Here is a 21,847-nt window from a genome sequence, read left to right as displayed (position 1 = left end):
GCTCCTTGTTTGGCTTCAAGGACTGTCTGCAGCCCTTCATGAGATCAAATGTGGTCTATAAGTTTACATGCCAGGATGTCCTGGTACTTATATTGGATCAATGAAAAGGTTTTTGCAGGTGTGTTACTACAGTCACTTAGGGTTGAGTTTAGAACGGGGCAAAGATTGAGCAGACCAGAACATTCAAATATAAAAAATCATGCTATCAATTGTAAAATTGAGGTCAAGAAGCAGCACTTTTCCATATTATTGTATTCTAAGGATGCAGATTATCTGACGACCTTAGAGTCATTATATATTAAAAGACTCGTTCCATCGTTAAACGGTGACTGCTCCTCTGCTCAAACTATATCTGGCATAGTCGTCTTTGGAGGTTGGCGTTCCTTCTTTGGTCATTCTATCTTCTTCCTTTCTACCTGAAGGTTGGTGTAACAGCAGTTGTTTTTTACTTTGCTTCTTATTTTTAGTCTTTTAATGTTTTTAATTGTCATTTTAAGAATCCTGTGTATTTTTAGTATTTTAATATTATTTATGTCATTTTTCAGACTGATGATGCACATAGTCATGTGCGAAACGTTTCTCAATGAATAAATCTTTTAAAACATCCATGTGTCTTCGGCATTCCTGAATTGATATATATATATATATATATATATATATATATATATAGTATGTATGTATGTATTTATGTATGTATGATCTACTTTTAATTTTCATTAGATACATTGGTAATTGTAATAGCCCCTATGCCCTCTTAACTTCTTGAATTCTTTGCACTTTTTGGACACACCTGTCACTACAAAGCCTTGAGATCCAAGTGCAATAAATGTTGCCTCTCGTACAGACACAAACCTGTCGTTTTCAGATATATTTATTAAAGCTGGAATGTAGACTCATCCGCAACATCGTAGCAAAGTGGGCTGTCGTTTTTATTTCGTTTTAGGCTGAAATTAATATGTAGAATCTACTGGTTATTTTTACCAGAATAACATATGTATTTCTAATAACCCTGATGCCCTCTTAACGTCTCAAATTCTTCGCTCTTGTTTTGATACGCTTGTCACTACAAAGCCTTGAGATTCAATTCTTTATTTTTCATTTTTCACAGTGCGCAGTGTTACTATTAACAGTCTCTGTGAGTTAAACCATTTTAGTGAACTTCTTTTCTTTGAGTATTTCATTATGCATTTTTCTATTATCCCACATAATGAGCCCTTTACTAGATTTTAACGGAAACTGTGTTTCCTTTTGACAGGAACTCTGAATAGATCCTGTGAGGACATTATTTTGGTTGCTGGACTATGATTACTATGTGACATTTATTTCCTAGAATGATCATGTCTATGTTTGACTGAAGCTATTTCATTATCTATGTGGTGATGGACATGTTTATATAGTAATGTGGTTGATAAATTTTGGGACTTGTCTTGTTTGGTTCCCTCATGGGTTTTTAGAGACCCATTTTCTATATCAGGTCCTCTGTGTTATTCTTTATCCACCATTAATTTGATTAATCCAATCTTTAAACTGTTGTTGCTTTGGTTAGTTTTCTAAAATATTTTTGTAGTTCTGGTTTAAATCCGTTGCCTCCGCTAATTTATGAATATTTGTTATTAGAGTGAGTAGGTTAGAAATATTCTTTCAGGATGGCCAGCGCTACATTCAGTGTTTTTTCAGGTAAAGTATGTCTAGTCATAGGCGCTACAGATTAGTGGCAGTTGTACTAAATAGGTGCTCGCCTATTGGTTATGCCTCCGAAGAGACTTAAGTTATAATAGGTGGTCATATTAGGTTTTATAGGGTGATTATTTAGAAGATGTATGGTTCATGTAGGATTGACAACGCTGGCCCCACGAGGGGAAATATTTGTAGGGTAAGCAATTCGATCTTGGTGGGGCTTGCAGCCAGTCTCACTAGGGTATGTGTGTGTTTACGCATCGTGTTGTGTCAGTGTTTATTGTGTATTTATATGTCAGGGGTTCTCAACCTGGGGTACGTGAACCCTGTGAGGGGAATTTTTGGGGTATGTGACTGGTTTCTCAAAATATATTGTTTTTTAATAACTTCAGATCTGTTTGTAGAAAGTAGATATTTTCCTGATATCACAGACTTAGATGGCCAACTCATTCGAAATCCTTTGAAGATGGATCCTAGATCCCTTCCAGATGTGTTACAAGAAGAATTCGTTGACTTTGTCAATGACTTAGTTGTCAAAGATCCTTTTGATAGTTTGTCAATGATCAGATTCTGGTCAACAATGGAAGGTTCTTATCCTACTATAGCAAAGCAATGTGTACGGAACCTTCCTGATGTTTCCTTCTACACACTGCTGTGAGCAGGGATTCTCAGCACTGTGTTTGATTAAAAACAAGATACGTTCACGTCTTGCAGTTAAAGACGACATATGAATGGCTCTTTCAAAGACTGTGACGAGGATTGACTTGTTTGTAGTAAAGAAACAGTTCCAACCTTCTCATTGAATTAACCTATACTTGTATTTTAATGCAGTAACACAAACTGACTTCCTTATGAGTAAGTAACTAGTTACTAATAACGAGTTGCGAGGCTTAATAATCTACATTAGTTCGTAACAGTGGAACACAATGACTTCTTAATTCTATTTTCTTATTCTTTTTATACTAGTGACGCTAGTTATGCACATAATAATTTCTCCATGAGTAACTAGTTAATAAGCTGTATATAGCAGTGGTCCACTACCTCAAAGTCAGAGTTATTGGAAAAATGTGTCTGATTTTGTTCTGTTTTATAAAATTTTTATATGCTATTCAATGTTACTAGTTACAAGTTGCAACTAGTGGCAAGCCGCACTGGTTCACTGCCCCACAATGATCGAAAACTGTCTGATATTCTGATTTAGTAAATGTATTGCATGCTAGCAGCCAGTCACATAGCATTTCCCTGTGAAGTACTAGATCATATCAACATTACCTCATAGTGCCGCTGTCATTCATTGAAAAGTTTGTCTGCTCCACATATATAACACAATTTAAACTTAATAAACTAAATAAAAAACACATTTCTTTTTACCCTTCCTGATGCTGCATTGTGGGTAAGGGGTATACGTGGCCAATGACGAAAGACTTCAAGGGGCACATAAGATTAAAAAGGTTGAGAGCCCCTGACCTAATGAGATGATTTTTGGTAGAGAAGTAAGAGGACCATCGAAGATTCTTGCAGAAAATTGGGAAGAAAGTCAAGAGGAAATCCAAGGAGAATATGTGAAGAACTTGAGGAAAAGGTTAAGAGAGATTAGAAAATTCTCTTTAGAAAATCTGAAAATAAGTCAAGAGAAAATGAAAAAGAGATATGATGATGAGACTCAGCTAAGAAGTTTTAGTGTAGGTCAACAAGTGTTATTGTTCCTACCTGTAAAAAGATTTCCCTTCACCAACAAACTTCAAGATCCTTACAAGATTATTTACGTGATAGAACTTATGTGATAGAAACACCAGAAAGAAGAAAACGACAGAGGAAGATACATGTGAACCTTTTGAAACCTTACTTCTCAGAAACTAAAACTGAAACAGCTGAAGTAACACGAACAACTTCATCTACAGAAGACAATAATGGCTATGAATTGGAAGCTGAAAGCAAAATGAATAATTCTTCAACTTTGGAAAATTTAGAGGATAAACTGGAACATCTGAGCATTGAGCAAGGTGGTGAATTGAGTGAAGTGATTAGAAGTTTCACAGAAAGTTTTGCAGATGCATCTAGGCGTACCAATCTGACAAAGCATGAGATCGATCCAAGAAGATAAGGCCTCCTGGCAAATGTTTAAATTGCTACATGTTGCACTTTTTCCGGGTCCTATACATTGATTATTGATAGCAGTGTCTGGACTATTAGTGCACGTAATGAATGTGTTGTAAACTTATTAAGTAAACAAATAAAATAAAATATTGTATGTGCACTTGGTTATGTTTTATGCTTCTTTATATGGAATAGGCCCTCTACTTTGAAGAGTGTGTCTTTCCTATGTAAATTCGAAAAATATTATGATCTTCCTCAAAATTATGTTGACTTAATTAAAGGAATTGTTTATGGAGCTAGCACTGTTAGTCATGAAAGTAATTTCCCTAAAAAAAGTAATTTCCTTAAAATAAACAATACATTTCACAAAACAAAAGCTGATAAATCAAATAGTATTGTAATTTTAGATAAAGTTAACTACATATCATGTATGCCTTATTGGATGGTGGAACTAATTACAAAAACTAACAAAAATCCCCTAGATCAAGTCGTAAAAGATTTCAATAGCACAGTGAAAAAAATACTTAATGAAAAAATGAACTAATAGGTCAGTTGTCAGTAAAATTTCCCTCATTACCTTACTTGTACCAGACTGGTAAAAACAGACAAAGAAAAAATAACCCTATGCAGCCTATTATCAGCACTGTTGGCTCAATATCATGTAAACGTTCAAAATATATTATCAAGCTCTAGTCCCCTTTACTTGGAACTATTTCTGATTCTCACATATATCATTCACTAGATTTAGTTGATCCATTAAACAAAATCACGTTTTGCCCGACTCATAAATGTGTTAGATTTGATGTTTATTCTCTTTTTACTGAAGTCCCTATAGATTCTCTTTTAGAATATCTTAGTAACCAACTAATCCATCATGAATTACATCTACCTGTACATCGTTATTTCATTCACTAGGTTGTGCATTTGTGAAACCAGCCAAGGGGAGTGCAAGCCAGCACAGCTTTATGCTGGTCCCAAGCCCGGGTAAATGATGAGGGTTTCTGGCAGGAAGGGCATCAGGCCGTGAAACCTCTGCCTAAACCATGGATAGTAGACGGAAACAGCCAAGAGAATGCCAGGGCGTACTTTGTTTGCGTGGCGCAGGAGGGTTTGCCTGACCCACCCAATAAAAGGACAAGGCTACCACGTCACGGACAGGTGTGGATAAAGAAGAAAGTTCAAGAGCTTAGAATTGGAACTTTGGAATGTTGGAAACTATGTACGGAGAAGCAAGGAGGTGGCAGATGTTATGGAGAGAAAGAAAATTGATATCTTTTGTGTGCAAGAGACAGGGTGGAAGGGAAACAAGGCAAGAAAGGTTGGTAGTGGATTTAGTATGATGTATAGTGGAACCAATGAAAGGGGAAGATGTGGATTTGAGGTTGTTCTTAGTAAGGAAACGAAGGAAAATGTAGTTGAGGTGGAAAAAGCTATAGAATAATGAAAGTGATTCTGTGCTGTGAGGGACACATTCTAAATGTAGTCAGTGCATATGTACCACAAGTGGGCTGTGATGAGGAAGTTAAAAATAGATTCTGGAGGGAGATGGATGAAATGATTACATCAATAGAAATGGAAGAAAGACTGGTGATTGGAGGTGATCTGAATGGACACAGTGGACACAGCACGAAATGAATGAAGGAGATTTTATAATTGATTACAATAAACCACACTTTTTTTACTAGCAAAAATTGTGCAACATACAGATTTTCTGTTGTGTAGAAAAACCATCTGGTGAAAGTAAAGAACTGTAAGATCATAAACGGAGAAACTGTTAGCCCACAACACAGGTTAGTTGTGTCTGATTTTTTTATACAGAGAGTACAAAAAAACTATGGTGCAGCCCAAGATCAACGTGGTAGAGGTTAAAGACACCAAGAGATTAGACGGTTTTAAAGAAACGGTCCTGCACAGTATTAGATTAGCAGATGATGTGAACTTCTGGTGGGTAAAAAATAGTAAAATGATAATGAGAACAGCAGAAAAACTATTAGGGAAACATCGGGTAGAGAACCACCTACTAATAGGGAGAGCTGGTGGTGGAGCCAGATGAACAAGATAAGGTAAAAAGGAAACGAGAAGCAAGGATGATGCATGAAAGGGATGAATCTGTGGAATATGAAATGACTTGGAAACTTTAAATAAAGAAGTAAAAACGGAAGTTGTAAGGGCAAAGGCAGAGAAGGAATAAATGAGTTGTATGACAAATTAGAAACATCAGAGGGCCAGAAGATGATTTACAAAATAGCAAAAAGAAGAAATACATCAACTAAAGACCTGATGCACATTTAGCAGATCAAGGTCCAAAATGGAAGACTTTTCCCGAGTGAAGAATGTATGAGACCAAGATGGAAGGAACATTTTGAGACGCTATTAAAGGAGAGAACCCTAGAGGAATAAGGGAAGAGGGAAAACCCACGAGTAAGAGCAGTTCCAGGTATCACCAGAGAAGTGAAGAGAGGACTTGACAAGATAAAAAGTGGAATGACTGTTGGACCTAATATATACCAGTTGAGGTATGGAAATGTTTGGAAGAGGAGTGTTGATATACTCTGGGACCTCTTTTCAAAGACCTACCGCCAGAAAAAATGCAGGACAGCTGGAGAAATTGTATTATGGTCCCATTATATAAGGGAAAGGGGATATACAAGACTGCACAAATTACAGTGGGATAAAATTGATCTCATACTATGAAGATTATGTGAATGAATTATAGAGAAGAATAAGAAATGAAACAATAAGTAATGAACAATTTTGAGTTTATGCCAGGAAAGAGTACAGTATAGATGCAATTTTTGCACTAAGGTAAACAATGGGAAAACATGCAGAAAGACAGAGAGAGCTACATCTAGTATTTATTGATCCGGTGAAGACATATGGTTGGGTACCTAGGCAAGAAGTGAGATGTATGAGAGAGAAGGGTGTTTCAGAAAAGTATTTTAAATTAGTCCAGGATATGTATGCAGAGGTTACCACTCAAGTAAGGAGCACTGTGGGAACAACGGAAAAGTTGAGAGTAAGGGTTGGTTTACGCCTAGGTTCAACTCTCAGTCCTTACATCTTTGACCTTGTGATGGGATGTTATTACATCAGATTTCAGAGAAGTCCAATGGAAGGTGATGTTTGCTGATGATGTTTTGGTGGACCTGACTAGAGAAGGGGTGGAGATAATATTAGAGTTGTGGAGACAAGCACTTGAAGATCGAGGTTTAAGGATAAGCAGAGCTAAGACAGAATATCTGTGGATGGGAGGGGAAGGAAAACAGGGTACAGTTAAATTACGTTTAGACGACATCCGAGGGGTTTCTGCTTTCAGGTACCTGTGTGATGGATGATAGAGGCATGGATTCAGAAATGAACCACAGGATACAGTGTGCTTGGAAGAGTTAGAGATCATTGGGTATATCATGTGGAAAGAGGATTAGTGCAAAAGTAAAAGGAAGGTTTCATAAACGTGTAGTTAGACCAGAGATGGTGTATGGGGCTGAGTGTGGTCAATAAAGGCTCAAAAAAGGAAGGATAGAAGTGGCAAAGATGAGGATGTTGACATGGATGTTTGGAGTCATGAGAAAAGGGATAGGATCAGAAACGATTATATCAGAGGGACAGTCAAAGTGGTAGAAGTGTTAAAGAAGATTCAGCAAAGAAGACTGCAGTGGTTTGGTCATGTCATGCGGAGAGAGGAGGCTCACGTGTGTAGAAGGTTCATGGACATGGATGTGGTTGGAAGGAGAGGGTTGGGTGGGGGGGGGGGGGGGCAGATTCAGATGGAAATATAACGTAGCAATCGACATGTGAGGAAAAAAGGGTTAAGAGATCAGGATACACAAGATAGAAGAAGATTGTGAAGGCTTACACGGAACAGCGACGCCATGTGGAGATAGGTAAAGGCAAAAGATAAAGAAGAAGAAGTTATGCATCTGTGATTGTAAGTTTATATTCAATGGTAAATTCTACCAGCAAATATTTGGTATGGTAATAGGCAACCCTTATCCCTACTCCTCACAAACTGTATACGGAATTTTTTGAAAAAGTATATTTATCTAATATTATGTTCCTTTAAAGTGGTATAGATATGATGATATATTTTAGCTGTTTTTGCCTGCTGTATGAGTAAATGATTCTCTTTAATTTGAGTAACCTGATACTATCCATTAAGTTTATTTTACAATTAGGAAAAGATCATTGCCTCCTTTACCTTATAGTTTAAATACACAAACAAATATTTCAATGCAAATGCAGTATTTATGTAATAATTACATCTATTAAATTTACAAGATCTGTGAAATATAAACCCATGACCCTGAGGTCATGGCATTAGGAGGGTTCTACGTGACAAAGCAGACCTAGATTACGCTATCGCTGTCTGCAGTAGCCTGATCTAGCTCAAAGCTTTGTCAACATTTTATGTTTATGATAACTTTGCACAACAACTTCCATGGGAAGCGGTTGGACCTGTTAACCTACGCCGGAAACTTGTAACTTCGAGCCGGCGGACTACGTATGTTTTTTATATGAATTGCTGAGATAGCTAATGTTCCGCTATCGACGCGATGCTTTAGAATGGTAGTTCCGCGCCAACCATCAAACATATCGGTCTTCCGACCGAGCTGCATCTCCTATATGGAGTTACAGATTTATGTTGTATCTTTGTTCAACTTGCCTGTTTGAATCATCTCCTTTAGTCAAGAAAGAACCACTCCTACTAAGATATCCAAGGAAGATGAGAGGAACCAAAAATACTTACGAATGACAGTCGTAAGGAGAACACAAAAAAGTCTATCGCCAAGCGATAAGACTTACATGTGGTTGGCAGCGTATAACGAAGAAATAATTAACAAGACCCATATCAGCCGACCGAAGGTCTACAAGAACTAACTTCCACCTTCAACATCAAACTAAACAGAGGAAACGGGATCGTCAATCAACGCAACAGTTTATGAAGACGCAACTATGTCCTTCATCGAGGAATACAAGCATTTAACACCGACGTTTGAGCAACTGTTGTCACTTATCTTCGAGAATCTACACCGGACGAGAGCAGCATCGAACATCAACGGAAAGAAGAAAACAAAACACAGGGAAACATCACCCGATCACGAGCAAGGACGCAGAGTGTACAGCTAGACGCAGTAGTGCAAGGACGGAGGCTGTGACGTCATCAATCTTGGACTTCTCCACGCATCGTGCACCGAGAGAAGACGTGAGTCATCACGACTTCCGACGCGAGACTTAGACAGGAACTGAGACGTCATCCATGTCAACAATCCTTCGCAATATAATCTGGAGCTAAGTACCATTTTTATCTATTCAGGTCTTTTCCTCAGTGAAGTGTTGTTCATCAAGAGTCGATCATCCAGTATTCAGGGGGTGAGTTGTTCGCCATATTAATATTCCTTCATTACAGAATCAATCTTCAACTACGAGTTCTCGCCCGCAGATTAATTTTTTTTCTCTTCTCGTTGTATGAACCGTTTCTTGCAGGAATTCTCCGTATAATATTTTATCATATTATCTGTATTTTTGTATCTGTGGGGGATTTTTCCTATTATTATAACACATTATACAGTACATTGCTATGCGTTTACGTAGTGGTCGAGTGTACTCTTATAGATATTTTGATAGGATTGCAAGGAATAGAAGTGATAAGAAAAAAGTGAAAGTCGAAATGGCAACTACTCCGGCTGGCACCCCAATGTGGTGACTCTCGTTAGCGCAAGGTCAGCGATTGTCCTTTTCAAAGGTCGGGTCAATGGGTTCCTCCGCCTCAAAAATGTTGAGGCATGGATCTCATCGTAGACGCTCATTTAAAAGCAAAAAGCATCACAGACCCAGCAGTACAATTACAGGAGGCCAAGAGCTCATTGACTTTGCAAAAGGTGACGCAAGTGCGTATCTAAAAGGGGGGTTTTCTTTCCAAGAGGCGCTTACATGGGACGAGTTCAAAATTAGATTACGTGCCGTGGTATGGGGGTGAAGAGGCTTTAGATGTAGTATTGGCATTGAGAAAATCCATCCTTAACCAAGCCTCCATGACTCAGCTCAATGTTGTCGAGCGGGCGGCGCTAATTGCCGACCGGCCTAAATGAATATCAGAATAGTTTAAGTAACTCCGGGTCGGGTCGGGTGCTAAAATCAAAGTGAAGATTTATCCGTTTGATCTACCTTACGTCTATCATGCAATGTTGCCTGAAGCGTTAGTACGGTGTTTTGATAAAAATTGCAGCCGACAGTACGGAATTAGATGTGTATAAACAAATAAAAAAACACATGTCTAAATGTACCGACCTAGATCCTTTGCTCATTCAAGTTTTTGCAAAAAATGAGAACAAGCCACAACAAGTAAATGTGGTACATAATAATAATCAAGTTGCAGGGATGGTTTGTTATAACTGTAAACGACCATGTCACAATGATTTCCAGACTGTCGGGACGCGTTTTTGTTCAAATACACAATAGTTTCAACTCATTCATATAACCGTTGCTACTCGAGGAATCAACAGCAGAATGCTACAAACACGCAAACCAGTTGCCAGTGCAAATAAAAAGAACGGTCCTCAGTACTATAAGAAGAAACAACCAAACGGAAATTCTGCACAACAGCAGAAACAAACAAATCGTGCTTCAGGTACTCTGTTCCTGGGCCGTTCTAGCCAGAACTCGCAAGGGCAAGCGAATTTTCAAGGTGTGATAAACAAAACAAATACCACGTAGGTTCATCAAGGGGAAGGGGGGAGAGGGCGATGTTGGGTCATCAATATCAACATCTTTTGTATCAAATAATCAGTTTAATCATTATCAGATCATTGTGAGACAATTGATTTTCCTATGAAACACACGCCGAATCAAAAAATCTGTGCAGGTTCCCGTAGATTTGCAACAATTCATGCAATTATTAGTCAAGACGAGTTGCGACCAACCTTACATGCAGTAAATTTGGACATAATCCTTCACTTTGTTCTTTTTGATTCTGGTAGTCCACGTAATATCATGGGATTTAAGAACTCATCATTTACTCTTTCAAATTTCCCTATAGAAAAGTCCGGAATAAGGCTCTCAGGCATTGGGAATAAGAATAAGTTAAATGTTGTGGCGTAACTCATGTACAGTACAAGGTCGGTAAGCGCACGTTTGATGATACCTTGTCGTGTACAAAACATTAATATGTATCCCGCAGTAATTATCGGATACCCGTCTATGGGGCACTCAAAATATTATCTTAGCACCTGCAAAACACGGCGTGTATATCAAAGGGAAATTCTATAGGTCTTCTAATACCCTAAAATCAGTTTTAGTAATAAAGAGACAGACAGAGTTGTCACTTACATTACGGAACCAATCACCGTCTCATGAACCAAGAAATAATACAGGCAAACCCCAACAGAACTCTCGCTCACCCGTAATATCAGCTTGCACGCAAACTCTGCGAGCCTAACGTAACTTCAAATAATTATTAGTGCGTGTAAAGAGAACCTTGCCAGATCTGAAACATTAATCCTTTCCGAAACTCTGAGAACACACGGATTATCCGTCACACAAGCCATTTATACAGTCGGCTCACAACAACAATGTAACATCGAAGTCTGTAATCATTTGAATACCACTTAGTAATCCACAAAAAATCAACATATCTGGATGCCGAAGTTATAAACATCGCATTCTTACCGTAGCTGAGATAAATCACGCTCAATCAGTTGCGGATGAACCCCTTTTGCAATCTATAAAGAACAAAATCAATAAGGACATTCAAGAAGAAGAAATTCAGCAGAAATTTTTGAATCTTTTAACTAAATATCATGATGTTTTTTCCACTACTGGATGGAACCTTAGGAAAAAACGGATGTCATCGAGCATCAAATAAGGCTCAAGGACAAACAAAAGAAAGTAATCTATGTACCTTCGTACCGACTTCCTATGAAATTTCAGAATGAGATAACAGAGGAAGTAGGTAAAATGTTAAAAGAAGGAGTCATTAGGAAATCAAACAGCCCTCATAATTTTCCGTTAATAGTAGTACCGAAAAAAGATCGAACTTGGCGGATATGCGTAGATTTTCGTCGTTTAAATGAAGAAACAATCCCTGACAGATTCCCAGTACCATGTACCGATGATATCCTATCCTTACTAGGCCAGAATAAATATTTCACAAGCCTAGACTTACTAAAAGGATTTCATCAGATTCCGTTGGAACAAGAGAGTATACCCATACACTGCCTTCAGCACAGCCAGGGGACATTATGAATTTTTGCGTATGCCTTTTGGTTTACGTTGTGCTCCTATAACTTTTACTCGTATGATAAACATCGTGTTGGAGACTTGTTGGGAGATATCCTACATGCCTACATGGACGACCTAGTAATCTTTTCCAACACATTAGAAGAACATTTACGTAAATTGGAGTTAGTGCTACAAAGATTAAGGCAGCATAATTTAAGGGTAAAGATAAGTAAGTGTGGAATTTTTTTTTTTTAACAGAACTAGTCTATCTAGGTTTCACGGTTTTCTAGTGAAGGTCTTTAAAGTCGTCCATGATAAGGTGTCCGGCTTATCCGTAACTTTCGATACCTACTAACGTCAAGGGAATACAGCAATTTTTAGGATGTAGCGGCTACTATCGCCGCTTCATCCGCAACTACTCAATCATAGCCGCTCCCCTAACCAATCTTATAGAAAAAAAGGCGTAGATTTCGTATGGTCTGAAATTCATCAACAGGCTTCGATAAATTGAAAGATGAACTGTGTAGTTCTCCTATCTTGAAATTTCCTGACTTCGGTAAGGAATTTTTCATAGGCACACAGACGCCTCAGACCTAGGAGTAGGTGGTAATTGCTTCAACAATATGATAAACAGTTTTTTCCCTATAGCTTTTTATTCACGTAAACTGAGACCTTCCGAAAGTAAATATGCAGTAATAGACAAGGAAGGGCTCGCTATTGTTAATTCACTCGTGCACTTTAAATTCATAATATACGGTTACCCCGTCAAGGTTCTCACTGATTCATAAGCCACCCTAACCGACTTCTTTCAAAGGCTTTAGTCACAGCCCCAAGCGAAACTCGGTGGCCACATGATCATTCAGGACTTTGGCGCGAGGATCAGGTATTTACCTGGGAAAGCAAATATCATTGCTGACGGCATTATCACGCACCCCTCCCCTATCATCTTGTACCCGAGCCATTATGCGAATTAATAGATATCTCAACCTCCACGCCCATTGTTAAAACTATATCTGAACAGGAAGATCTGGGCTGGAGTGCTGAACTATTACAGACGGAAACAAGAAAAGATCCGCAAATAGAAAAAATCATCATTGCGTTAAACGGAAATCCGAAGGAAAAGGAATACCTAAAGTATAAGCAGCAGAATTATATCCTACAGGACAATATCCTGTGTAAGATCCGTGACGAGGACAAAACCGCAACACACCGCAGTTGAATAACAACCAGGTGGTGGTGCCTATCTCACTCATACCCACTGTCTTAAAGTGGTTGCATGAAAATCCACTGCACGGACACCGGGTTATACCTTGATGTCACAGAAAGCCAAATCCTTATTTTATTGGCATACGATGCTTACAGATATAAAAAAGCACATAGCAAATTGTCGCACTTGTCAAGAATACAAAAGGGCACACGAAGACACCTGTCAGCCTAGGGGCTTACCCCCGTGCCAAATCAACAACCCTTTGAAAGAGTACATTTAGAATTTATTAATTAACAGGATTTTACGAGTCAGACAGAGGAAATAAGCACCTCCTAGTAATTATAGACGCTTGACTCGATATACAGAACTTATAGCGCTTAAACAAAAAACCGAGGTCGAGTGCGCTAGGAAGTTTTACGAGTGCACATTTAAAGTAAAACATGGGAATTCCACACATCATTATCTCAGACTCGGGGCGGGGAGTTCAATAATCATTTCCTTGAAAACTCCTTGTGCGAATTCCTTTGTATAAAGAAAATCAATACCATGATCTATCACCCAGAGTCTAATGGGCTAGTGGAAAGGGAAAATCGTAAGGTTTTAAACATTTTAAGGGTCACCTTAGGGGGGGCAGACCCCAACTGGGACATTGCCATACCTGCGGTACTAAGCACACTTAATCACTCGTATCATGTGTCTATTAAAATGACACCGCACGAGGCACTGTACGGTATCCCGGCCCGAACGCCTTTCACATCTTAAAGCCTACAACTAATTTATCAAATCCTCTAAACGGATGGTATGGATGGCAAGCATAAGTCGATATATATAATTCGTAAGAATTTAGAAGAAGCACAAATCATAATGAAAAAAAATCATGATAAAATAGCTAAGCCAACTAGAACATATGCGTGGGCGATCAGGTATACTACAAGTATACGTACGTAAAGGTTTAAATTATAAACTGACACCTAAGTTTGAAGGCCCGTTAACATTTTAGAAAATTTAACGGCCAATAGAGTTAGGGTTCAAAATGTATCCAAACCCACTGATGTGAGAATAGTCCCATTGGCACATATCAGAATCTGAAAGAAAGGTAGATGGAGTGAGGGAAAAAATGGTTGTATTTATGAAACTTGTATAATAATTTATATATATATCTATTAATCATATTGTATGTAAACCTATTCTTTTACGCGAGTTATTACATATGTTTTACTCATTGCAGGTTTTCCAAAAATGAATCTGTTATTGTTAGGAGTGATATTGTGTATTCAGACATCTTTGTTGTATGGAAAGAGCGCTAGGACGAAAGAAATAGAATTTAATCATGGCTCGATTATCGAGAGAATAGAGATGTATTCATCGTGTCAAGTAATATTGTTATAGAAGTAGATATGCATGCGATTTTCTTGCCTGAAGATGACGTCCTTAACTTAAAGAATGACCTGATGAGGTTTGGTATTTCCCTTAAGGAAATGCACGAACGTAATTTTCATGCTAACTCAGAGATTTCGCTAGCTCAAACACTAAGCGTCGCGGAAATGTTGTCTTATGACATACAAAATAAAAACGCCGAGGCAGAAGAACTCGCTCGTGACCTGCTGATGTGGTCTGTGCGGCACAATACTCTTGAACGCCGCAACCGCTTATTCTGGCTGGACTAACATCTTAGGATCAGTTGCGAATCTAGGCTTAGGAATCTCAAATCGCCTTCAAGATAAATAATCAAAATAAAAGAATTGAGTTTTTTGCAACACAAAACAGAACTGGCTTTATCTGAACTTCGCAGCCAGTTATCGTCGATCAATCAAATAATGAGTATCGTTAATGAACATTCAAATAATATCGATCAGGTCATGGAAGTTCAACATTTGCTGGCTACGTTAGCTTACTATAGTTTGAAATAGATCATATCCCGTGTGAAAATATCACATTTTATTGAAAAGTCAAAAGATTACGTAGAAGCAATTACGTTAGCAACAACAGGGTGGGTGTTTATCTCCTCAACCTCCATGCCTATTAAAGATCTGACGTTAACTTTGGAAAACGGACGGGATAAGCTATGTTATATTCCTTTATTAGATGCCCATAAAGTAGAGTTCTATTATAGCCTAATATCAGTCAGCGTTGAAAATTATAGAATTATGATCACAATTCCTTTTGATTTTCTTCCGATGCTTGGCAATCATACCAAAATAGCACGTTTCCTAACTTTCATGACGAATAACTCAAATCTTAGTAATATCCAATTTAACGGGGCATGTACTGATTTCCTTCTGATAAGAAATCATTTACAATCATTAAAGACTTAGATAACTCACTCACTGTTCAGAAGCCATGAATAATAAAATTTGTACAGCTGACTCTTTTGAATTCTGTCCTATATCAACGGATTCATGTGAGTTAGACATAGTGCTAAACGGCTCTCTCTCATACAAGCGAAGGTTGTCTGGGGAAACTTTATCCCTTTTACGGTAATAAATTCAATTACAGGATGAATAATGGTTCCTGGATCCGTTATGATAAGGCCGGATTCGACGTCGTGTGTCCGGACAGTACCACCGCCCATGCCCCTATCTTCGTAGCAGCTGATGGTTTGTACGGGACATCTACAAACTACACCGTCAGAGTGGGCAACACGATAATACGTGAGAAGGCGTATTTCGCGAACTACATGTGGGCTTCCACAATCATCCCGTCACTACCTCTCCCATACAACGCGCTGAGTAGCTCATCGGTTTGAACGCAACTGGACGAGATGAACCACGCGTCATCGACTTATGACAGGTGGAGAAAATCTTCGATACTACATTTCTGCTAGCCGTGGTTCAGCGTTGACGGCCATATTGGTTATCGCCGTCAACATCTTTGCTTGGCGTAGGCTGAGGCGTAAACAGAAGGATCTCCAAGGGAACGTATTGGCCCGTCTAGATGACGTACCCGTTAAACTCAAGTCGTTGCGTTTAGGGCCGCCTGAACTGGCCACTTCAGTTCGTGCCTAGGGAACTGTCTGGAATTGTGTTGTGTGTGAAAAGCGGTCCGTATGCTGCAAAAATGTAGGACAAGAAAGACTCACGCCTTTGCATTTGAACAGTTGTTAAAGTATCTCCAGGGCGCCTAATAAAGCATTACAGCCCAATATTATACATTATATTATAATTATTCCTAAAGGTATTTTTCGGGCACCTAATAAAATATATCAGCCCTATATATTGCTTTTCTGCAGATTTCCATAGTTATACTATTATACCATTGTACAATTATATTTATCTATTACAAAGAGTGTCAAGTACTCTTTAACAATTTACCATGATCATGCATAATCATTATTTAGTTAACCCATTATTCTTAATCAGTTACCTGTTATCATATTAACCATGTACATGTTTTGATTTTTACCTTTTTTATTCTTTTTGGGTACCTAATCATTAGTATACCAAACATGGATCTATATTTTTCCATGCATTTATCTTTGTTTATGAATATGTCAACAAGGGGTATGTAACAGAAACCTTTTTATGCATTTAATCACTTATTACGTTATACCTAGACGTATGTTACGAGCACGCTCCTATGAACAATGTTTAAAGTAATTTTTTTTTTTGTTATTCAAGGCTTGAATAGGTAGCAGTCCGAGCCTAATGTAATAATTACATCTATTAAATTTACAAGATCTGTAAATATAAACCCATGACCTGAGGTCATGGCATTAGGAGGGTTCTACGTGACCAAAGCAGACCTAGATTACGCTATGCGCTGTCTGCAGTAGCTGATCTAGCTCAAAGCTTTGTCAAACATTTTATGTTTTATGATAACTTGGCACAACAACTTCCATGGGAAGCGGTTGACCTGTTAACCTACGCCGGAAACTTGTAACTTCCGAGCGGCGGACTAAAGTATGTTTTTTTTTTATATGGAATTTGCCTGAGGGATAGCTAATGTTCCGCTATCGACGCGATGCTTTAGAATGGCAGTTCCGCGCCAACCATCAAACATATCGGTCTTCCGACCGAGCTGCATATCCTAGTATGGAGTTACAGAATAAAGTTGTGTTATCTTTGTTCAACTTGCCTGTTTGAATCATCTCCTTTAGTCAAGAAAGAACCACTCTACTAAGATATCCAAGGAAGATGAGAGGAACCAAAAATACTTACGAATGACAGTCGTAGGAGAACACAAAAAAGTCTATCGCCAAGCGATAAGACTTACATTTATAGGAACCCCAACCCAACAACTTATGTCCATTTTTATTCAGTAAGAGCATTGCATATTGTCAGTTCCTGTTACTTGGATCAAGAAATTAGATACATGAGAAAAATAGGAACAGATTATGTTGTCCTTCACATATATTAGAAATTTGCTATCATAAAGCCCACAAAAAGTTTTATAGTGAAAGTAATATGAGAAAGAAACCCCTAAGCTTGCCTTATTTTAATGGTTTTAGAACTATACAATCATAGTTAATATCTTTTAATGTCAACCTGATTTTTCCTACAATAACACATCCAAAGGGATTGTTTAATAAAAAAAGCCCCCAAGGAAAGCAATAAAATAGTATATAAAATTCCATGCTTAGACAGTTCTTTTACATCGGTCAATCCAGCAGGAATTTAGAAGTTTGAATTAAACAGCATAAGTATTGTCAGAACTGGGCAAACATCCAATGCTAAATTCATTCATTTAAGTGAAAACTCTCGCAGGATACATTATGAGATACATTAACTGAAGGTTTAGTAATTGCCAGATCGAAAGATTTCACAAAAATCTTTAAGAATCTGCTTTTTTATACAGCTTACTTCCACCTGAAATTTTAACCTTATACCTGACAAGTATAATTTAGACTCCTGCGTTAGCAAAATGTTCAAGAATGAACTTAAAGATAACATTTTTGACTTAATTACTAATTAGGTTGGTTATACTTATTACTAATTAGTTTGGTTATACATATTTGCTGAGTATTCGTATGTTAAATTTTTTTGGAAAACATTCACTATACAAAAAGTTTTATATTTTACCAAAAGGAGACTATGTTGAGTTGTTGTGCTTTTATAAAGATATGTAATCAGCATATTCTTTCCACTTTAATTTTCGGCGGTCAGAGTCTTTCCCTGTTATAATCTTTTATTTGACTCTTCCCTACTTCCAAGCGGTTTGGGCCTAATCTTTTGTAAAACCACTTACTATTTACCATTGTTTTTGCAGGTCCACTAATTCTTCAATTGTGTTGGATCCAAGGTACGTCTGTTCCTTCATAATCCTCATCTGTCAATTATTATATCTTTCTTGTTAACTTATTTAAAACTTCAACAGTCTACTAAGTAAAGGACAATAAGTCGAAATGCCTAGCACCAACCCGCTACTTCACTTCCTTTGTAGCATTTGCCTTTATATATTCATCATCCCACACGTTTAGTGATTAAGTTTTACATACACACACACGTAATATATATATAATATATATATATATATATATATTATATATAATATATATATATATAATATATATATATATATATATATATATATATAATCATCGTCTGCAAGCGAACTCCATGTAAAGATGCAATAAGATACGTCATGAAGTCGAAAATAATGCCAGCGTTCTTTTCCTATTCCAGAATTGCTATAATTTTTTAGGATTTTCGACTTCCATTCTCCTAAAACCAATCCTTTTTGTTTCCCACATCCTAGTATGCACATTTTCCTTCAGGACTTGGTCCAAGCCTACATCAAGTTTGCTCTGAGATAATAATTAGAAGCATTCCCGCCATGTTACCATGTGCTAACTAAATTTAGTTAATAATTCCCTCCATCGTGAATATGTAATTTAATGTGAGAGAGTCTTTGTGTAATTGAATACTGACCTGGAATCCTTTTCCAGAATCCTATCGTATGGCTCCTTCAAGTTCTGTCCCTTACCCTTGTGAAACAACTGCCTTAGAAGACTCCACTTCGAGTTTTTTGCCCACGTACTAGATACTTATGCAATCGAAAGTTAAGAAGCGTTAATATTATCTAATGTAAATAATAATTATTCTGCCAGTCTTAAGTGCTGGTATAAGATTCATATCACCCTCTTTGCAGGGCTGTAGCCTACTCAAATTTCTTTTATTTGCATGTGCCTTGATTGCTGAACTGCCAACTGTCCAGGTTAATTCTAGTGGTAAATCTGTAAACAGAGAAATGTAACCGACTGGTTTGAAAGGCGACCTTCCCATCTTCTGTGCATAGACGTGATATAAAGTTAAGTCATACTATTAACTACATTTATTACTTAGGTTCTGAGATCTTTGGTGTTGGCCCTAAAGGCAAAATTTTATTCAAAATTCAATTTCACTCTTCCAACTGGACTCAGAATATATCAATGACGATATCACCAGGATTTGTAGTTGATTAGTACCGAAAATTATAATTTCTTTTACTAGACTATGAATGGAGACAAAGCGAGGAATAAAGTAATGTGTAAAGTAATTCGATTTCATATTTGCCAGGCATAAGATAAAGGGTGACAGAACCGAAGCTAAAGATAACAAGATTAGGGTATCATACTATATGGGCGTAATTGTCAGCGAAACGGCTGGTCAGATGGGCATGATGGTTTGTAATGGGGTTTCATCAACTTACCCCCCCTCCTTTGTATTGGGGGTGGGGTGAGAAGGGATTCCTTGAAACGGAGCTGTTTCTGGCCGTGAAACGAGACTGGTAATTCCCGTAGACTTAGTTACTTACTGATTTTTCATACATAATTTCTGTACATCTTCCCCGGAGAAAGTCGTGAATATTTCAGCTCGGACACAATAGAAGATGAAAATTATCATCAATATCCACAAGATTTTTTTAATAACTTAAATCCATCGGGACTGCCAGTGCATAAAATAACGTTGAAGAAGACTGTGCCCGGTAATGTTGCTTCGGAATTTTGATCTTGCCAATGGGACATTGCAACGGAATGAGGTACACCGTTATGGAGCTAAACTCCCACGTCATCGAACAGTGATAGCAACGGGCCCTCACACCGGCAAAGGTCTGTTCATCCCCGGATTCCTCTGATCCTCGGACAACCAGTTTCTGTTCCAGTTACGGTCGCAGGCAGTTTCCCATCAACCTGGCCTTCTCATTCATTGCAAACAAGTCGCAGGGCCAGACTTTGGATCGTGTTGTGTGTTTCTGCCGTCACCCATGTTCACACATGGCCAACTGTAATGTGGCGATGAGCAGAGCAACTGACTCTGCCAACTTGAAATTAAGTTGTGGACAAACTGATGATATTGTGTACAAAGAGGTTGTGTAGTAGGTAAGTATAAAAATTGCCCTTATTTCAATATTGCTGAACAAATAGTACATATAAATTTTTCACTTCGGCACCCGTATTTTATCACCCATCATAGATGGGTCAGTTTGCTAGTTTATTATAATTGATGTAGTATTAAGGAAAATGTTTAAAAAGTTAAAGTCAGCAGTTTCAGTCCTCCACCAGGATATTGCCTCTCGAGCCGGGTAACCCCAACATCCTACCATAGTGGTCATTCATGGCAGTATCCACAAGTAGACAGTCTTCGCTATCCCCCCCCCCCCCTTCACACCCCACCCCCCCCGACAGTGAGGCGAATGCTGGCCCAGTAATTATGTGACCAGCATATTACCAACTGTACTAGGGATAAGAGGTATTTTAAAGAAAGTAATTTATAGCTAGTTATCATAGCATAAAGGCGAGAGACCAAAGAGTTCTTAATTTAGTGGCACGAAATTAATGCCCGCGAAATTCCGCGTCGTGAGAACAGGTATCAGAAGACTGGTGAGTTGCGCTAGTTAGGAATTTAGGAAGTGCTTTAGCCGGGATTTATTGCATGTGTTAGCTGTGAACAGTTAGCTAAGTGTGTTGTTTAAAACAGTTATGGCGGAGGAAGGTACAATTCCTTTGTCAGTGAAGTGAAGTTAAAAAATTCATTAGCTAGAATACCACGTGTTGACAGCTCCTAGCATAGCTCGTCGGTGCATGCACATCCCATTGCCATGACTACCATAACCAAGACCACCAGATCCAGTTCAAATTTTAATGTTTTATGTAAAGGAAGTCATAGTTGATATTTTAAGTTAAATCATTTGAGCCTGTGCATCGACACCAACCATTTGGTCAGGAAAGGTTAGTGTTCCTTTCTTTGAGTATTAAAGTAATAAGCAAATATTTCTTATGAGGTGTGTGACATCAAGCTGCCATTTCAGATCACTTTCACTCTCATAGCTTCGCAACGAGCGAATTTCCCCATCTACTTCGCATCATTTGCTCACTGAGCACAATTCAATTTTTTTACACCTTATCATAAAACCTGTGAATTTTTTTTTATAGTAAATTAAAAAACCCTTTCCACCATTTAACTTGTCATGACGGGAGCTAGGTACTAAATTACACGAATTCTAAGTCAATTTTATTTGTAACTTACGATAATTCCCCAAAATAAATTCGTAAGAGTAAATTAGAGTAAAGGAAATAAAGCAACTTATGATTCCATACAAATATACTCTCAGAGAGAGAGAGAGAGAGAGAGAGAGAGAGAAGAGAGAGAGAGAGAGAGAGAGATCATTAATATTCTTACATCCTAACCAACGGAAGTTAATAAGGGCATCATAATAATAACAAACAAGTAT

This window comes from Macrobrachium nipponense, chromosome 31 (assembly GCF_015104395.2).
Source record: "Macrobrachium nipponense isolate FS-2020 chromosome 31, ASM1510439v2, whole genome shotgun sequence".
NCBI classification, from domain to species: Eukaryota; Metazoa; Arthropoda; class Malacostraca; order Decapoda; family Palaemonidae; genus Macrobrachium; species Macrobrachium nipponense.
Note: the sequence above shows the minus strand (reverse complement) of the source record.